The sequence below is a fragment of the Lissotriton helveticus genome, chromosome 12, assembly GCF_964261635.1.
Source record: "Lissotriton helveticus chromosome 12, aLisHel1.1, whole genome shotgun sequence".
Classification (NCBI taxonomy): domain Eukaryota; kingdom Metazoa; phylum Chordata; class Amphibia; order Caudata; family Salamandridae; genus Lissotriton; species Lissotriton helveticus.
In genome coordinates, this window is record NC_136073.1 from 868,426,334 (window position 1) to 868,446,317 (window position 19,984).

Genomic DNA, 19,984 nt, shown 5'->3' on the forward strand with positions numbered 1-19,984 from the left:
CAGCGTTGTTTAAGAAACACTTATGCAACTTTCATTTACTAAAGTTAGTAGCTCAGAGGGTTATGTACCTGCTGCAAGCAACTATCTGTTTGTAAGCAGTAAGGCATATGTTTGTGTAGCCTGTAGATTTTGTTTGAATGTTACTGAGCTAACATCGTGGGTTTCAGCAGAAACCTGAAGCCTTAATGTTTAATATCTTGCAGGGCTGATTCGAAGATTCATTGTTCTGGAGTCGATTAAATGTGTATGATTGGGTTTGGGTACAGGGTTGGACGGGCTAATATTGCAATCTGGCAGCGCCAGAGTGGCTGGCCTGACAGATTAGTGGATGGGCTTTGTTTTTTGGGGTGTAATGGCAGTGGTCGAAGTGGGGTAGATCTGAGGGGCACAACGTGCTCCTACCTCTTAATTTTAGAAAGAGTTCCCCTACTTTTTGCGAAAAGATAACCGTCCCAGCAAGGTTAATTCCGAGAGTTGAATTGCTTCAGCTGAAGTGTAAGGCAAGGAGTCTCCTCGCTGTCAACCGAGAGAGGGGCAGACTGCTAAACAAGCCTTCCTGCCAGGGTGCTGCTGCCTGAAAGAAATGCAAATTAGCACAACTGGTTAATTTGCAAAAGGAAAGGGTTCTTTGAAGCTGTCCTGGCTTTAATTGACGGAATTCCTTGAAGCTTTCTGGTGGCACAGCTGTGTTCTTTTTGAGTGGTGTTGTAAGGTAAGCTGTGAAGTGTGTGCTTTTAAAAGACAGTTATAAAAAAATGTTTACACTACATACAGACTGGATATTACTAGAATCTATTTTCTGAAGCCCTTTGTAGCAGTCTACCCCACACTGTGTGTAATGCAAGTGTAAAATGATGACTTACATGTCCACAGTGCTGTCTGTCACAAACTGGGCCTTGTAGCACTTACCATACTCACATCACTAATGCCAACTACACCAACCAGGGTTCGATTCTGTGCCTCTCTGGTGCAGGGCATTAACTTATAGAGGTTTCATAATGTGCGATAGTGTATTTCCCACTGATTAACATAACTTGCATTTCATTTTAATTTAAGCCAGGGCACAAGTCCTCAAAAAAGAAGTAGGGGGACTAACCTAGTTAATCAGAATGCAAGTAGCATCACGGCGCATGACATCATAAGAAGTGGCATCATAAGAAGTGACATCACACAAACGCTCCTTATTGAGACAGAAGATTCACACTTTTGAAAGCTATGCATACAACAGTGTTGCCTTTTGTCAGCGCAAACTTCCTCTACCCACAGTGCTTTACAAGAAATAATAGTGGAACTTAAATTATTTCAACGCCTCCTCAGGAGTAGTAAGAACTATATAAATTATATTTATTTTGTGTAAATACAGGGAAAGATCAACACATCTGACCTTCTTACAGTGCATGCAAATCTTGCAAACAGGGACGGAACAAAGTGAAAAGCTGCCTCTCTGTGTGAAGTGCTAACAAGGTGTGAGCCTTGTTTCCCCTCTGCTGCATTTGCTTCTAGGTGTGAGGCTCCTGACTGCTCCCAGCCAGGAGACTCGAACAAAAGGAGGCCTGATCACCCCTCAGATGTGGCCTTTGTTTTGGGCCCACCAGGAGTCCGAACTAAGAAAGCCCCGCCCCCATGTTGTTGCGTTCATGTTGTTGCGTTCGATAGCAGACATGGCTCGAGTCGGGGTACCACGCGGGTGGACGGCGTCCCCCCACTTATTTTACCGGGGGGGGACACCGTCCCCCTGCCAAAGAGCTGGACTTCACTTTTTGGCCTCTCTAGGACGAGGAGCTCGGCACCTTTCGTGACGTCACTTCCGGTCGTGACGTCACTTCCGGTGACAGCGTCCCCCCACTTCTTTTTTTTACGACTTTGTACCCTGATAGCAGACAACAACGTGCAGGCGCTGCAGAATGTGTCCCGATGTTTGCCAATTACACCTGGACTAATTCAGCATCTTTTTCAGTGGGACCCAACTTGTTGGCAGGGTGGACGGCGTCCATTCTGTGAAAATAGTGGGGGGACGCCATCCACCCGCGTGTACCCCTGACTCGTGCCCTGATTTAAGCTCTGTGTTATTTTACATGCACTAACATGAAGGGGAAAGATTGAAAAAAGTTACAGAATCTTTTGTTTATTTTAGTCGTGCCTTTGACCACGCCCCCACACTCACTAACCCCGCCCCATTACGCGCCGCATCACAGTTCCCATACATCTTTAAAGCTCTTCGACCGCTGGTTTATGCCCGTTTTATGGTCTGCAGGGGCAACTTTTACTGTTGATTTCACTGATTTATTTATTTATAAAGTTTTATATAGCGCGGACCCTACCACAAACATTGCCTGCAGGGTCCTCTAATCCATGCAGACTCCCATACCTTGCAAAATAGCTATATAGCTTGTCTTTATATGTGTACAAAGGCCTCAATTTGCAAATATTGGACACTTTACAAGCTATCTGATTCGCTAATGGAGACCACTTTTCATTTGGGTGAACAGCCTTTACGACGCGGCTGTTACACCGCCGTGCCGTTACAACGCGGTCTTTTCAACGCAAGTCGTTACCACGACTTGCGCTGGAGGGCGCTGCAGGACAAGGAATTTTTTAATTTACTATCCAACACCTTCCCTACTGTACGTAGGCTGGTGTTGGAATAGTAAATTAAAAAATTCCTAAGTCCGCACCCCCTCCAACGCAAGTCGTGGTAACGACTTGCGTTGAAAAAACCGCGTTGTAACGGCACGTGTTGTAAAAGTACGCGTCGTAATGCCGTACATCCTTCATTTGCTGCCAGGACGTGATTTCTACTCCAGTCTTACCATGTTTGGGTAGTGATTATCAGTGCAATTCTGCAGTTTCTAAGCGCTGTAAATAACAAGGGTTACAGTAATTGAAATTATTGGCCCTCTACTTATCGATCTGAGAAGGATGAAAGTCTAAGTTGGCCTTGCCAGGAACCAGTCTCCGGCCCTGCAGATCACCAAGGGTTCAGCTCTTGAGCCGTCCTGCGGCCTGCACACGTTTGCCACACTACATTGCATGTGCAAAGATCATGCGTGTTTTTGTTTCTCCTCAAGATAGACTGTTTCCAAAGGAGCAGCAAGGCGCTGTGCCTTTCTCCCTTTGTTCCTCTGGAAATCATCACAGACTTCTTGTTTGGAAACTGTTGCCATTTTTTATAGATCATGTGATGTTTTCATATTTCTTTATCTCCTGGTCAACTTGTGGGCAGGAGTTCTCAAGGCCTGCTGAGTGTGGAGGAGCAAGGACTGAGTCTAGCTGTGCTGAAGCGTCTTGTGACCAAAGGCATCTCCAATTGCCTTCCAAGAGCAGGCTTAATTTGAGCAGGTGGTTGCTGGTGCCCGCACCTGCACTTACAACACCTGCACTTGTGACAGTTCACCACATGGAGGTGCTGTTTGTCTAATTTAAAATGAGCACAACAACAGTGGCCTAATAAATTAATATATATTAAAACTTAGTAATACCTGCCACCCAAGCCATTCTTCTAGCTTTGGGGGGACCTGGAATAGTCTGAATTGTCACACTTGTAGGAGTGGATGGTTAGTAGTTATGTTAGTAGTTTATTTGGCTGCGCTGGCCGGTGCAAGCTGCAGTGGCCTCTTGAGAAGGCCCCTGGCACTTATGTTTTTTTTGTGTTGTTTTTACAAATTAAGCACTGTGTGTAATTACAAAGTGAGCTGTCCCAACCCACCTTTCACAATTTCTTTCACTGATCACAGCTTGTTTGAAGTCCCCAAGGACAGCCTATAATCCAGATTCAGGACTAAATATTGCCACTTCAGCTAGATCCTAGCTTGTGGTCCCACTGGCCTTAAGTGCAGACCCAGTCAGTGATGGGGACATACTGGCACCCTCCCAGGAGCAAATGAATGAAACTCACCAGACATAGCAGGTTTGCTCAGAAACAGAGTGACATTTATTTATTGGTACCAAAAGCATGCATCATTGCTAATTAGCAAGGAAGAAGTCAGATCTGCCACCTTAGGGGCTCTCAGACTGCTTCTTCCCAGAGTGACAGGCTTCTAGGTGTTATATACATTGAGTATTGCCATATCAGTGGAACTCGAATAAGGCACCAAGCCAAAAATGGCTAATATGGATTTGCAATGTCTGCACCATGCAAATTATAAATAGCCATGTATGGGCAGACCAGAAAGGCTGGCTCGGCACTGTGTAAGCAAGTTGCACAACCAGATTAAGAAATATCATGTAGTCAGGACAAAAAAGGTGACCTGCAAGGGGGTACAGAATAGCTTGTTGAAGCGTGTCCAGTCAAGGTCAGATAGGAAGCCTTTTTGAGCTCCAGGCCTCATGTTAATGTGATCTATCTAAGCATGATATCTTTTGAAGTGCATACACATGAATTTATATGGATATTCATATATATTTTGCAACAGTCAGTGTTACCCCCAACCCCATTCATTTACACCCCTGTGATTGGGGTGAAAGTCCTGGGGAAAACAGTGTGGACACTAACCACCATATTTAATTGACAATTACGTCACAGAAAGTAATGTTGAACCCTAATACCCCACTTAAATTTAACACGCCTATTTTACAAAAACAGCAGTGACACATAGTCTTGCAGAAATATGAAAATAATATTTGTGTTTTTTTTAAATATTTTTGCAAACCACGTGTAGGTTTTCTACATCAGAGTGTAATGGAGCTCGGAAAGAGACATGAAGTTGTTATTACAACCTTAAACTATGTTTAGAAAGTAAACACGATGCCCGGGTGTATTTTTTTGAACAGTCAAACCTGCTGGGAGCGGATGTTTGTTTTCACTGGCGCTCTTTGCCGGCTTCAAAGCGCTACACACCTGCAGCTCGTTGGAAGGTGGAAGTGTTGAGGGTGTGAGGCTCTCTGTAACTTCTCAGAGTGGAGTCTCAGACATAACCTCCACTTGTCCCATCTCACACATAAAGGGGGTGCTGCCAGCGGGGCGGGGGAGGGGGCAGGGGGTGAGAACAGCCTCAGTGCAGGATTACAGGTGGGCAGTATTCCCAAATGCAAGCAGCTGCAGGGCTGGGGCGCAGTGTGACACCCATCAGCCTTCTACAGCCTCGGGTAAGAGGAACAGAGTCACCTCTCTAACTATAGTGGGGGGACTCCGTACACCGGTGTCCACCCCCGCCTGTGCCCTGCCTCTGACGTCACAGCTTCCTTGCATTCAACCATCATATCAAAAAGCCACCACCGCATGGTTGATGTCATTGTGAATCATCATTTTCACTTCAGGCCTCAGTCGTGAATAAATGCCACGAAATGGTCGCGAGTGACGTGTTTTCATTTACCGCCACTCACATGCTGACGTTAAAACGGCCTTTCAGGACTGTATTACTGAATGTTGGCCCCCAGAATACAGATGCAAAAAGAACAATTGATGGACAGAATGCAGGACAATGTCATACATTCACCCCAGTACAGAGATCTGGGCCTAAATCCATAGTTTTTTTGCTCACTATGCCATTCCAGTTTGGACCCAGCCATATGCAAATCCGTATTGACCCTGTGCCTCATGGGAACAGTCCAGCCTGAACTGCCAAGCCGGGTCCTACCCGGACTGGAAACAAGCATCCTGGGACCAGTTTAGGGCTTTCAACTGAATACCGAGGATAAGGAATATTGAGGACAGAACATGACAAAATATCGAAGGGTAATGGTATATAGGGAAGTATAGATATTTAAGTTTTGACCCATTGAATATCGAGGTACAAGAATATTGCGGGCAAAATATTGAAAGGTAAGTGCATATAGGGAATTATGAATTTACTATTTCTAACTCCACATCTACGTACCCTGAAGATGTATATAACTCTGTAGGTACGTATATGCGGACTTAGGTCTAGAAAATCTGGATTTTCTGGTTGATATTGTTTTTCAGTATTTGTCCTTGATATCGTGTCCCATCGATATTCTGCGGTCGATTTTCAAGTGCACGCTGTCTTTCTGAGGCTTCCTATTGATTTCTTATATAACAACATCATTGAATTGAATTAATGAAAAGAGCCGCTATGCCCTGTCGGTTGGATAAGGGAAGGATGGGGCAGAACAAGCAGGCGCCCCGGTGACCCAGTTCCAGTCACAGCTGGGGACAGTTCCTGGAAGGCAGCAGGTGCCCCAGCGGAGTGCTCCTACCGGAACCCGCTCCCCCGCGCCCTACCTGCGACAGATGGTGTTTGTGCGCCACATGTACCTGCGTACACATCCAGTAATGTGCCCAGTGCACTGGTGTCCAATAAACAATCAGGGCTCACCATGGAAACTCACGCCAGGTGTGCGTGCGTAAATAAAGACCAGGCTCCACCCCACAGCAAGCGGTGAGATATTGTGGTGGGCAAAATGTGCAGGGTGAGGTCTGAAGGGATGGAGTTTCTGAAACAGTGGGTGGACCTGGCATTGTGTGATTGTTCAAGACTGATTTGCATATGGCTGTGTCTGAACTGGGGTGTCAAAGTGGGCTAAAGACTGATGATGGATTCAACCCAGATCTGTGACTGGGGGTGAGTGTTGAAAAGCTTCAGCGCTCCATCCATCATTTTGTGTTTGCTTTGCTCACCCTAAGTGGGCAGGGTATGCCCAGACATGGGTCCCGTGCTCTCTATGCCACTGGATTGAAGCCAGCCTGGCTGATGAGGGCTGTTAGGCCGAAACTAGTCCCAGGATGCTTGTTTCCGGTCCAGGGAGGACCTGGCTTGGTAGTTCGGGCTGGACTGTTCCCATGAGGCATAGGGTCAAGACTGATTTGCCTATAGCTGTGTCTGAACTGGGTGGCGGAGTGAGCTAAAGACTGATGATGGATTCAACCCAGATCTGTGACTGGGGGTGAGTGTTTAAAAAGTTTCAGCGCTCCGCCCATCATCTCCATGTGTTTGCATTGTTCAATATTGACAAACATATTACGTTGTGGTGCAAAACTGATGGTTTGTAAATTATAATATTGACCAGCACATTGTGTGTTGCGTGACAGTGATACTCACATGTGTTCCTTTCACACTGGGTGACATTATGTTGGTGACTTGAATAGTGCTTTACCCCACTCAAGGGTTGCCTCAAAGCACTGGGGGTGATGAACAGGCTGACAGAAAGTGGGACAGAGAGAGAGAGGGGACAAGATTGAGAAAGAAGGAAAGATTCATAGGGGGGGTTGATGGCTTGGTGTTTGTCAAAGCACTAGAAGTAGCTAATGGTGATGCTTACACTTCATGATACAACAATCATGCTACACAATGTGATACTGTAACAGTGACGTTTACACTGTGCTATTCTTAAAAATACGTGCACTAGGTGTTGCTGTAACAGTGATGTTTACACTCTGATACTACAACAATAATGCTACACAATGTGAGACTTGAAGAGTGAAGTTTACACTGTGATATTCATAAAGAAATGTGCACTAGCTGATACTGTAATGGTGATATTTATGCTCTGATACTACAACAATAATAATACTACACAATGTGATACTGTAACAGTGACGTTTACACAGTGATATTCTTAAAGAAACGACTACTCGTTGATACTGTAATAGTGATGTTTACACTCTGAGACAACAACAATAATGCTACACAATGTGGTACTGTAACAGTAAAGTTTACACTGTGCTGTTAAAGAATTGTGCACTTGGGATACTGTAATGGTGATGTTTACACTCTATGATACAACAAAAGTAGTGCTAGACTATGTGATACTGTACCAGTAAAGTTCACACTATGCTTTTGTTAAAAAAAAAAAGTGCCCCGGGGATACTGTAAAAGTGATGTTTACACTCTATGATACTACAACAATAATGCTACACAATGTGATACGGTAACAGTAAAGTTTACACGGTGCTATCGTTAAAAAAATGCTCTGTGGATACTGCAATGGTGATGTTTACACTCCATGATACAATAACAGTAGTGCTAGACTATGTGAAACTGTAACATTAAAGTTTAGACTGTGCTATTGTTAAAGAAATGTGCACTAGGGGATACTGTATTGGTGATGTTTACACCCTGTGATGCTACACTATTACTGCTTTACTATGCTATTGTTAAAGAAATGCACACTTGTTGTTCTGTAATAGTGATGTTTGCTCTCTGATACTACAACAATAATGCTACACTGTGATACTGTGACACAGAAGTTTACATGGTGCTATCGTTTAAGAAATGTGCACTAATTGATACTGTATTGGTGATGTTTGCACCCTGTGATGCTACAATATTACTGCTTTACTATGCTATTGTTAAAGAAATGCACACTTGTTGTTCTGTAATAGTGATGTTTGCTCTCTGATACTACCACAATAATGCTACACTGGGATACTGTGACACTGAAGTTTACATGGTGCTATCGTTTAAGAAATGTGCACTAATTGATACTGTATTGGTGATGTTTGCACCCTGTGATGCTACAATATTACTGCTTTACTATGCTATTGTTAAAGAAATGCACACTTGTTGTTCTGTAATAGTGATGTTTGCTCTCTGATACTACCACAATAATGCTACACTGTGATACTGTGACACTGAAGTTTACATGGTGCTATTATTTAAGAAACGTGCACTTGTTGATACTGTAATGGGAATGTTTACACCCTATGACACTCCAACAGTAATCCTAGACTTTATGACACTGTAACACTGACTGATGGTCCAATCACCCATCTGTCAGGACTCAACTTCTGCCCTTCTGTAATATTAATTGAACACACTTTAAAGTGCTCTGAAGTGACTGAAAGGTGGTGCACAGCACTTCATAAAACATTGATAAACATACTCTCTCCGCCCCAATAATTCATTGACTTACCTGCTCATATATACCTGTGCACCATGAGTTCAGATCTGCCACTTGATTAACTGAGAGCCCCATTTCTGCTCACAGATTGTGGTGTATTACCGTGACTCTTTTGTACATTGGTTTAAACCCCACGGTGGGGCCCTAAGGCAAATTCTCGCATTGGATGGCATGCTATACATTGGTGCCATTTTTGGTTGAAAGAGAGTTGTATTTGTAGTACATTGTGTAGGAGGTGTTAGGGTGCTGTGTGTGAGTGACAAGATACCTACTTTTTTCTTTTCATTGGACTCGTCGCCCTGCTGAGAGATGAAGGAAGTAGTGTGTGAGATAAACTCACAAATGATGGTTGTAATTTGTGAAAATTGTAGTTTTCTCCTGTGTCAACTTAAGTGGTCTCATTACGCTTTGGACTAGTGAATGTTCTCATTACACTAGTAAATGTTCTCATTACGATTTAGTTTAGTGAGTGTTCTCATTACGCTTTAGTTTAATGAGTGTTCTTATTAGGCTTTAGATTAGTGAATGTTCTCATTACACTTTAGATTAGTGAGTGTTCTCATTACACTTCAGATTAGTGAATGTTCTCATTACGCTTTAAATAAGTGAGTGTTCTCATTACGATTTAAATAAGTGAGTGTTCTCATTACGCTTTAGATTAGTGAATATTCTCAATACGCTTTAGATTAGGGAGTGTTCTCATTACGCTTTAGTTTAGTGAGTGTTCTCCTTATGCTTTAGATTAGTGAGGGTACTCATTATGCTTTAGATTAGTGAATGTTCTCATTATGCTTTACATTAGTGAATGTTCTCATTACGCTTTAGATTAGGGAGTGTTCTCATTACGCTTTAGTTTAGTGAGTGTTCTCATTACGCTTTAGTTTAGTGAGTGTTCTTATTATGCTTTAGATTAGTGAATGTTCTCATTACACTTTAGTTTAATGAGTGTTCTTATTATGCTTTAGATTAGTGAATGTTCTCATTACACTTTAGATGAGTTAATATACGTATTATGCTTTAGATAAGTGAGTATTCTCATTGCACTTTAGATTAGTGAGTGTTCTCATTATGCTTTAGATTAGTGAATGTTCTCATTGCGCTTTTGATAAGTGAGTGTTCTCATTACGCTTTCGTTTAGTGAGTGTTCTTATTATGCTTTAGATTAGTTAATGTTCTCATTACGCTTTAGTTTAGTGAGTGTTCTCATTACGCTTTAGATTAGTGAGTGTTCTCATTACGCTTTAGATTAGTGAGTGTTCTCATTATGCTTTAGATTAGTGAATGTTCTCATTATGCTTTGGGTTAGTGAATGTTCTCATTACACTTTAGATTAGTGAATATTCTCATTACGCTTTAGATTAGTAAATATTCTCATTACGCTTTAGATTAGTGAATATTCTCATTACGCTTTAGATTAGTAAATGTTTTCATTACGCTTTAGATTAGTGAGTGTTCTCATTATGCTTTAGATTAGTGAGTGTTCTCATTACGCTTTAGATAAGTGAGTGTTCTCATTACACTTTAGATTCGTGAGTGCTGTCATTACGCTTGAGATTAGTGAATGTTCTCATTATACTTTAGATTAGTGAATGTTCTCATTACGCTTTAGATAAGTGAGTGTTCTCATTACGCTTTAGATTAGTGAATATTCTCAATACGCTTTAGATTAGGAAGTGTTCTCATTACGCTTTAGATTAGTGAATGTTCTCATTATGCTTTAGATTAGTGAATATTCTCATTACGCTTGAGATTAGTGAATATTCTCATTACGCTTTAGATTAGGGAATATTTTCATTACGCTTTAGATTAGTGAATATACTCATTACGCTTGAGATTAGTGAATATTCTCATTACACTTTAGATTACTGAGTGATCTCATTACGCTTTAGATTAGTGAGTGTTCTCATTACGCTTTAGATTAGTGAATTTTCTCATTATGCTGTAGATCAGTGAGTGTTCTCATTATGCTTTAGATTAGTGAATATTCTCATTACGCTTTAGATTAGTGAGTGTTCTCATTATGCTTTAGATTAGTGAGTGTTCTCATTACGCTTTAGATTAGTGAGTGTTCTCATTATGCTTTAGATTAGTGAGTGTTCTCATTACGCTTTAGATTAGTGAGTGTTCTCATTACGCTTTAGATTAGTGAGTGTTCTCATTATGCTTTAGATTAGTGAATGTTCTCATTACGCTTCAGATAAGTGAGTGTTCTCATTACGCTTAAGTTTAGTGAGTGTTCGATCTGCAGATAGGCGACCAATTGCCCTAGGTGTGGTGCGCATAAGGCGGGATTTTACCACCTAGCGTGGGAATGTCCTCTAGTCAGTACCTTCTGGAGGGAGGTGGTGGACCATATTAGTCGTGCTACAAAACTTAGAATTGCGCTGGACCCGCTTCACTGTCTCTTGGCTCTAGTACCCAAGCCCAAAAAGAAGAAGCTGTCTTATAAGTTTTTACAATTACTGCTCGTCTTGGCGAGAAGGCGTGTAGCTATAACCGGGATGGGTCAGAGGGCACCCGAGATTTCCCTCTGGCTGAGAGATGCCAGAGAATGGTCCCTGGCTGAAGAGACGCACATGCAGCGCTCTCGCCGGGATGGGAAATTGCAAGATGATCTACTTGCTTGGAGAATGATGTGCATGGAGGGGTTGACGGATGAGGATTCTAATGCCACCAGCGCTGAATTATTCACCCCTGCTGAGTCTGAGACCGAGTATACTGGAGAGGGAGCCGGGTTGGAGAGCCCGAGTCCGTTGTAGTACTCCACCGCTTGCACGATAATATTCCTTGGTGCGTATGGCTGTGATTTGCTGTGATCCCTACAGGTATTTTTCCTGCATAATAATGACTACGCCTTGTTGGGCCTCATGTTGATAGCCTGATTCTTGCAATACTTTACTGATGACGCCATGCACGGGGGGTTTGTTTCTTGTTTTGTATGTTACACAGTAAAAAAGAAAAATTTGCGAATACAAAGATATAGGCGTATCCTTAACCACTTGGATGCTAAGGCCCTGGAGACATTTACTAACACTTTCCATTGAAATCAATGGGAACTCCATGACGAGTTACCCTTGTCATTAGCAGCCAAGTGGTTAATGCACGGCTGAGTTTCTCTTGACCCGAGCTCTGATTTTACGCCGCCCAGCCTCCGGGATGTGGGCCTCTATGGCTGTGTATTGTCCCGGAATTTACATGTCAATGATCTTGCATTTGATTGGCTTGGATGGCCATGAGAACCTGTGCCTTTTTGTGATTCGCAATAAAAATATTTTTCAAAAAAAAAGTTTAGTGAGTGTTCTCATTACGCTTTAGTTTCATGAGTGTTCTTATTGTGCTTTAGATTAGTGAATGTTCTCATTACACTTTAGATTCGTGAGTGTTGTCATTACGCTTGAGATTAATGAATGTTTTCATTATACTTTAGATTAGTGAATGTTCTCATTACGCTTTAGATCAGTGAATGTTCTCATTACGGTTGAGATTAGTGAATATTCTCATTACGCTTTAGATTAGTGAGTGTTCTCATTATGCTTTAGATTAGTGAGTGTTCTCATTATGCTTTAGATTAGTGAATATTCTCATTACGCTTTAGATTACTGAATGTTCTCATGACGCTTTAGATTAGTGAGTGTTCTTATTACGCTTTAGATTAGTGAATGTTCTCATTACGCTTTAGATTAGGGAATGTTCTCATTACGCTTTAGATTAGTGAGTGTTCTTATTACGCTTTAGATTAGTAAATGTTCTCATTGCGCTTTAGATTAGGGAATGTTCTCATTACGCTTTGGATTAGTGAGTTTTCTCATTATAGTTTAGATTAGTGAATATTCTCATTACGCTTTAGATTAGTGAGTGTTCTCATTACGCTTTAGATTAGCGAGTGTTCTCATTACGCTTTAGATTAGTGAGTGTTCTCATTACACTTCAGATTAGTGAGTGTTCTCATTACGCTTTAGATTAGTGAGTGTTCTCATTACGCTTCAGATTAGTGAATGTTCTCATTACGCTTTAGATTAGTGAGTGTTCTCATTACGCTTCAGATTAGTGAGTGTTCTCATTACGCTTTAGATTAGTGAATGTTGTCATTACACGCTGTGATGTATTCCTATAGGTTCTGAATCGATCCCCCTATTCCTGACCCTATTCTGGTTACAACAAACTAACAAGTTAACTAGTAGTCAGCCCATGAGGCAGAAAACCCCCATGATGCAGATACCGTTATCTGACGCAGTCACACTACGGCACAGGAACGTGTTATCTGATTAGGTCATAACGCTTGCGATCTAATTAGACAAGCGATATTCCTCCAGCCCCTGATAAGGCATACGGAGTTCTCATAACAAATCAAACCTATGACAACCTGGAAAAACCGTGCGGCCATTGTTTTGATTTCACCGAGAACTTCAGCAAAAGAATGTGCTAACGAGCAAGTCGTATGACATCTTTATTGACGTATCTATGTCCATCCTTACGTCAATCTCGGCACCTTAAAGGTATAAATATTACCGATATTGCCCTATGCAAACACACGCGTGGTGACGAGACGGAGCAGCCATAATTGCCGAAGCGAAGAGCAGAGCAGACCCCGCTGGCGCAGCCCCGCCTTCCTGACGCGCTGAGAGAAGCTGCTTTCTCCTGCCGAGAAATCCAGCACCGGCGTTTCTGGGTAGCCCTCGCAGGCAGCCTGGAATATCGAGACCAGAGACGAGAGATACCATCCCTCATTCCTAGATTCCAGGTACAGAACTGAATAACCCCTCACAGAGAATTCTTTAGTTATTCACTTGGCAAAAACAAACTTAACTTAGACTGTAACTTTCTATTCCCGCCCACGTATTAGACTTAGGTCAGGTACACGGGGTAGGCGTATTTAGAAACACCAGTTGAGTACGTTTAGTCAAATGTATATGTGTATGTAATATATTTTATTCATTTTAAAACATCATATGGCTTAGAAACCATATCAATGTTTTTACAGTATTATTTTATACTATTGCTTTTAATGTATGCACTTTACTTAACTATAAGTATTGCAATAATATCGATCCATTTCTCTTGTATGAGAAAAGAGACTGATCAATAAATAACACCTTTTTATTGAACACGCCCGTCTCTTCCTTTTCTCTACAATCTGATGAGACTAAGAATGCACGTACTGACTGAGTAAAATAAACTGCCTTTTGTTCACATGACTCTCGAGATATACTCTTGATTAGGGGAGAGCAAAGTTGTCATGTTCTATGGTTGTCAGAAACTAAATCCCTTCTTGTCTAATCAGGAGAGTTAATTCTTTCCTGAACATTCGAGAAAGTTTCTAGTGAACTCTGAGCTAAGCTGGCAAACCCAAAACTTTAAGTCTAATATCGACAGTAGTAGACCTAGTTAACGTCTGGTCTAGGCCTTTACTGCTGTAGGTATTATTCCAATGCGCAGAGCCTATTGGGATGATAGGAACTACACTACATGGCGCCCAACGTGTTTGGAAAGGGCGATAAAACTAACGTAAGACATTTAGAGTAACTCAGTCGTGCTTTCTCACTCAGACCCCTTTTCCCATAATACTCCAAAGACGTCTGGAGTGGGTGAAAGGTTATATCCGCCAGACCTCGCAGGAGGGAACTCCTATGTATGGTTCTTGGTATAAGTCAACGTTGAAGGATACACTGTTCCAAAATATTGTGCATCTAATCTTTGTTTCCATAAGAAACCTGATCTGCAAACAAAAGAAATAACCTTCTGGACAGTACAATGTCAGACAATGAAGAAGAAAGAGAGGCAGTTAGATTAGCAACTGAACTCGCAGCAGCTGATGCAACCATGCAGGCGGCAGACCAGGATATAATACTCATCCCGGTCATTAAAAGGAGATCTATAACATTAAAACTTATAGAAAATGGGCTGACACCTAGAGGTGGCACAGTCATATTCGTAATTGAGGCACACGAATATCGGCAGACAGAGGTATACTATTCATGGATACATTTCCCAGCAGCAAATGCTGTAACAAAGTACTTCCACTATTACAAAATAGAGGAACCTCCTAATGAGTACACTCCTTTCGAGGAGGTGGAAGTACCACTCAAATTTCAAGAGCATTTGCTCTTATTTGATGGCGCCCTAATACACAATAATCACATCACCAGGCTCGGTCCTTTAGGTAGACCAGGAGCAACGTGGCCGGTTCTAGCCGGATACACACCACATCCAGACATCGACGGGATGTCTGCAGCTAACCTGTTAACACAGCTAAAACAATTAATAAAAATACATAGACAATTAGTCCAGTATGTGATGCGGACTTCAACAATTCAGCCAGCGATTAAAATTCCACAGCTGACCCCTCAGCAGGGGAACACAAATAAAATTACACCACAGAACATCCAGTCCTGCCTAGGTAAAGTACCGGCTAAACGGGAACAAATACCATTCTGGCTAGCGCAGAAAATCACCCAAATAGAGGCGGTGTTTCCAGACACCACCCCGCTAGAAAAACACAGGATTCTGACTATCTGTCTTCCAATGGGAATCGCACCACACATAGAGGACTGTGACACTTGGGGTACAGTCTTTGCTTCCATCTACACAAAAACGCACGGTGTTCCATCCATTTCGGTAATACCAGATGTGCTAACACAAATTCAAGATGAATATGGTCCAGAACCCGCTTTAACTCTTGGTATGAAATTACTAAAAGACTTCAAGCAGGTCTCGGCTATATTATTAGCCAACATAAAGGGAGAAGCAGCAAACGTGGCGATTCGCCAGAGGTTATAAGAGACAGATATAGCAGACCAACCAGCTGAAATTGCCAGAATCATAGAAAAATCCTATGAGGAACTAGGTAGAGATAGTTTAGGTGGAATACCAGTAAAACCACAACTGACTGAAAGTCCTGAAAAAATATTTTTTAATAATAATTCTACATCACCAAAAAAGAACTGGGATGGAAACAAACAATCCAATCCTAAAGAAAAGAAATTCCAGTCCAGAGGAAGGTCTCCTAGGCGAAGAGAAAAATCTCCGAACCAAAGACACAGGTCACCGCAGAGTGACCCCTCTCGGAAAAGATACAACCTTAGAAATAGGCATAATATTAAGAAACCTGATAGATATCAAGACATTGATACACGTCCCTCTCAATCTTTTCAGACTTCCTCGCAGAAATCGGAAAGAAGAGGACGATCAGAACAAAGAGAAGAGCACGCCAAGTCCAAAGACAAGGAACCTGCTCAGCTAAAAAATAAATTACAATTTCCAAAGAAGAAGGTAGCCAGCATTAAAATAGTTAACAATGCCGAGAATTCTGAGGACACAACTGAAAAACGGAGAATGGGCTCAGACAATGCTAGACAGCGCAGCAGAAGTGAGCATAGCTCGCAAAGTCCTTATGAATCATCTGGAGACAGTGGACACGAATGAATATCTTCAAGTGGAAACTGCGGACACCAGAGTTAGCAAACCTCACAAAATATACGAAATAACATTGCGTATAGAGGGGGATAAGACTAGAAAAATAAGGGGACTATTTTGGGATAATCTCTCCAAGGGCTATGATATCCTTCTAGCTGAAAAAGACTGGCCACCAGAGTTTGTCAGGGAGTGCCCTCATGGCGAAGAAATAATTATGCCTGCCTTCTCAAATCAAATCCCAATTCATAAAAAATACACACTTGCTAGAAAGTGGGCAGTGGCTCTAGCTCCTGCTTTATATAAAAATCACGTGGGATGGGATGAGGACTCACCTCCTCACAAAATCCAGTTAAAATCGCAACCTACTGCACAAAGGCAGTACCCAATTAAGCAAGAAGCTAAAAAACAGGTAAATGAAATACTAGAACAGCTAGAATACCAGGGGGTGATTGAAACTTGCACCTCACAAATGAACAACCCTTTGTTTCCGGTCTCCAAACCAGACAATTCATATCGTCTAGTTTTGGATTACCGACACCTTAACACATGTTGCAAAACTTTTGCAGTGCAAAATTCGCATAGTGCTGCACTAATGAATAACATAGTGCGCAAAAAATACAAAACAACATTAGACATCTCTAATGGATTCTTTTGTCAAAACACAGCACCAGAGAGCAGATATTTAACTGCATTCTCAATAAATGGCACTCAAAAACAATTCTGTCGGTTAGCCCAGGGGTACAAGAACAGCCCGGGGGTATTCTCAGCGAGAGTAACAGAATTACTACAAATATATGATGATGAAGCATTATCTTATGTCGATGACATTTACTTAACAGATGATGACTTGGAGACTCACTTGAAGAGAGTGAACACCATAATACTTGGGTTCGCAGCAGAGGGTTACAAATTCAACTTTAAAAAATCTAGAATTGCCCATCTGACAGTCCTGTTCTTAGGATATGAATTATCAAGTGAAGGCAAAAGCCTGGCTGACAATTTTCTAGAAAAATGTGCCGTACTCCAAGCACCTAGAACACTCAAAAACCTACAGTCAATTCTAGGCTTCCTAAATTTCGGAAGAACATACATTGCAAATTACGCAGAAAGGGTCAAACCTCTTTATGATCTGATAAAACCAGATTTTAAAAGATCCAATTGGACTCAAATACACACAGAAATTTTGAGATCCTTACAAACAGACATGCTAATTAAAACAAAATTAGAAACACGTGACAACACATGCAATCTTGTGATTCGAGTCATCCCAGGGAGATGCGGATTCACATACCTGACCTCTAATGAGGGAGAAAAGGTACCAATTGCATTCAAATCAAACTTGTACACTAAGGCTGAAATGAAATTTAGCCCTACGGAAAAAATTCTAACTGCCACACAGACAGCTATAGCAAAAGAACGAGCCCTGGCACAAGGTAAACGAATAATAATCGTGACACCAATACCAGCCCTAGAGGCTGTAACAAAAGCAAGCATTCCTAATGCTAAAGCGCTCCATCCAAGATGGATACAATGGGCTAACTCTCTTGCTGCAACAGACGTGGCATACGAATTTGATCCCAACTTGAAAACACAAGAATTTCTCCAATATGAATTTGAATGTCCTCTGCCGACCGAAATTCTGCCTCTAGAACATTACGCCTGTGTAATTTACACAGACGGACATACACAACCCTCCGTGTGGGGAGAACAAGCATACAACCCCACATGTGAGATTACAAAAGAAGTGTGGCGCGGAGGTAAACTAAAACCTCTATTAACAAAAACACACTCAGTAGAAACTAATTCAGAACAACAGACTGAAATAATAGCATTGAAAATGGCGCTAGATAATGCGGATCGCGAATTCCCGACACTTATAGTGTCAAATTCATATTACTGCGTCAAATCATATAACAAGGATTTGCAGACATGGATTCAAAACGGTTACAAAGATGACACAGATGCACCAATAAAGCAAAAACTGCTCTGGGAACAAATAGCTCTTTTACAAAAAGAGCTACCAAGGACTCACGTGACACACTCACTGAGTCATCAGCGTGATGGCGTTCACGTTGCAGGGAATTCATTGGCTGAAACAGCCACAGCGGCAGCCACTAAATCGGCTCCCGTAGTTCGGAAAAAGCGTACATTAAAATACATTGACGGTGAAACAATGCTGGCGGTGAAAACGTCATCAAAAGGCGACTGCTCAGCGTTACCGATCAACTATCCACTCAATTATACATACATAATCGATGCAAACTCCGTCCCTTTTGCTCGAATCCCTGGAGTGGGGAATAGAGTGATTCCAAACATGGACAGGAGAAACTTGTTAATCGCAGACGCACATATGGGTGAGGGTCTTAGACACCTCATACTAAAAGATTCTCTGGAAGAATTACAATCACGGTACTGGTGGCCAGGCATGAGCCTGCGTCACACCATGTTTGTAAAAAACTGCCAAAATTGCAACAGAGATCGCAGTGGTGAGAGAAACAGTATACTACCGTGGAGTCTCACTGCAGAGAATATCACCAGTAAAGAGCATGGCTTGCGATTAACATATACAGGCTAGTTTCCACTTATAATGTAGATCACCAGCACTCGGCTGACGTCTGGACTGTTATACAAAGATTTGCGAGTCTAAATGGCATATACGCTAAGAGCATGCTACGTTTGACCATTGTTTTCACTCTAGCCCTCCAGCCTGAGGGGAAACATGACCAAATGAGCATAGCCCAGCGGGAATCTTCTCACTTCCTTCCTGAGGGTACGGGATGGTGAAAAGAAAAAACCAAGGCATAAAGCAATCTATAACGGAAAGGATATTAGGTTCGGGAGCTGGGTGGGTCAAACATCTAATAAGTGTCCAACGTAGTCTCAATAACTTGCCAAGAAATTCTCTGAAGGGATTCAGTGCGTACAAATTATTATTTGGAACTAGGATGTTGATCTCTGACATTGATAGTCAGACTTCAGTGGTAAAAGAAAAAAGCTTTGATATCAAAGACCGTTTGGCTATTTTGCAGGACTTAAACAAAACAAGAAAAGACCTGAGCAACATAAAGTTGAAACAACAGCCAACAACCACCGAAGAACCACCACCTGTCCCAGCAAGACCTGTCTGGATTCCAAAAGTCGGGGATCTAGTCAGGGAAAAGATCGCGGTAAAGAAGGAATTTGGGCCTTCTTACAGAAAAGCAGTTCCTGTCTTGTCTGTCAACGGGACAAGATCAGTTGTACTACCGCCACTTGCTGGAAAAAAGGAGAACCGAGTTGTATCCATCGACCTGGTAAAACCACAATCATGTGGCCGATAACAAACAGTAGGCCAAGTGGACTCCCAATAAGTAGCAGAACACCAAGGTTTGCTACCAGTACAGAGGTCCTAACAAAGAGGCTCATCACATTCGAAACGCCTACAGAAGAACAACAAGGACTATGCAACAATGCAATAGAACTCAGACCTCTGAAAACCCAAATTAAAACATTTAGCAGAGACACACCAATATATAATGAAGTACCAAGTGAAAATGCAAGAAACAGAAATCCTGAAGCAATTGGGACAATTGACAGAACTGCATCCGGCTACTTCATAAACTTCGATGATTCCTCTGAAGGCTTCAGTGAATCAAAGACACAGCCATCATCAAAAACCTTTAAAGACAAAGCTACAGAACTTTTGAAACAACTGAAAGAAACATATCTGATTTCTCCATGGATAGAATTTTGGGTGGGTTTTGGTGCATTTATCCTCATACTTTGGCTCATC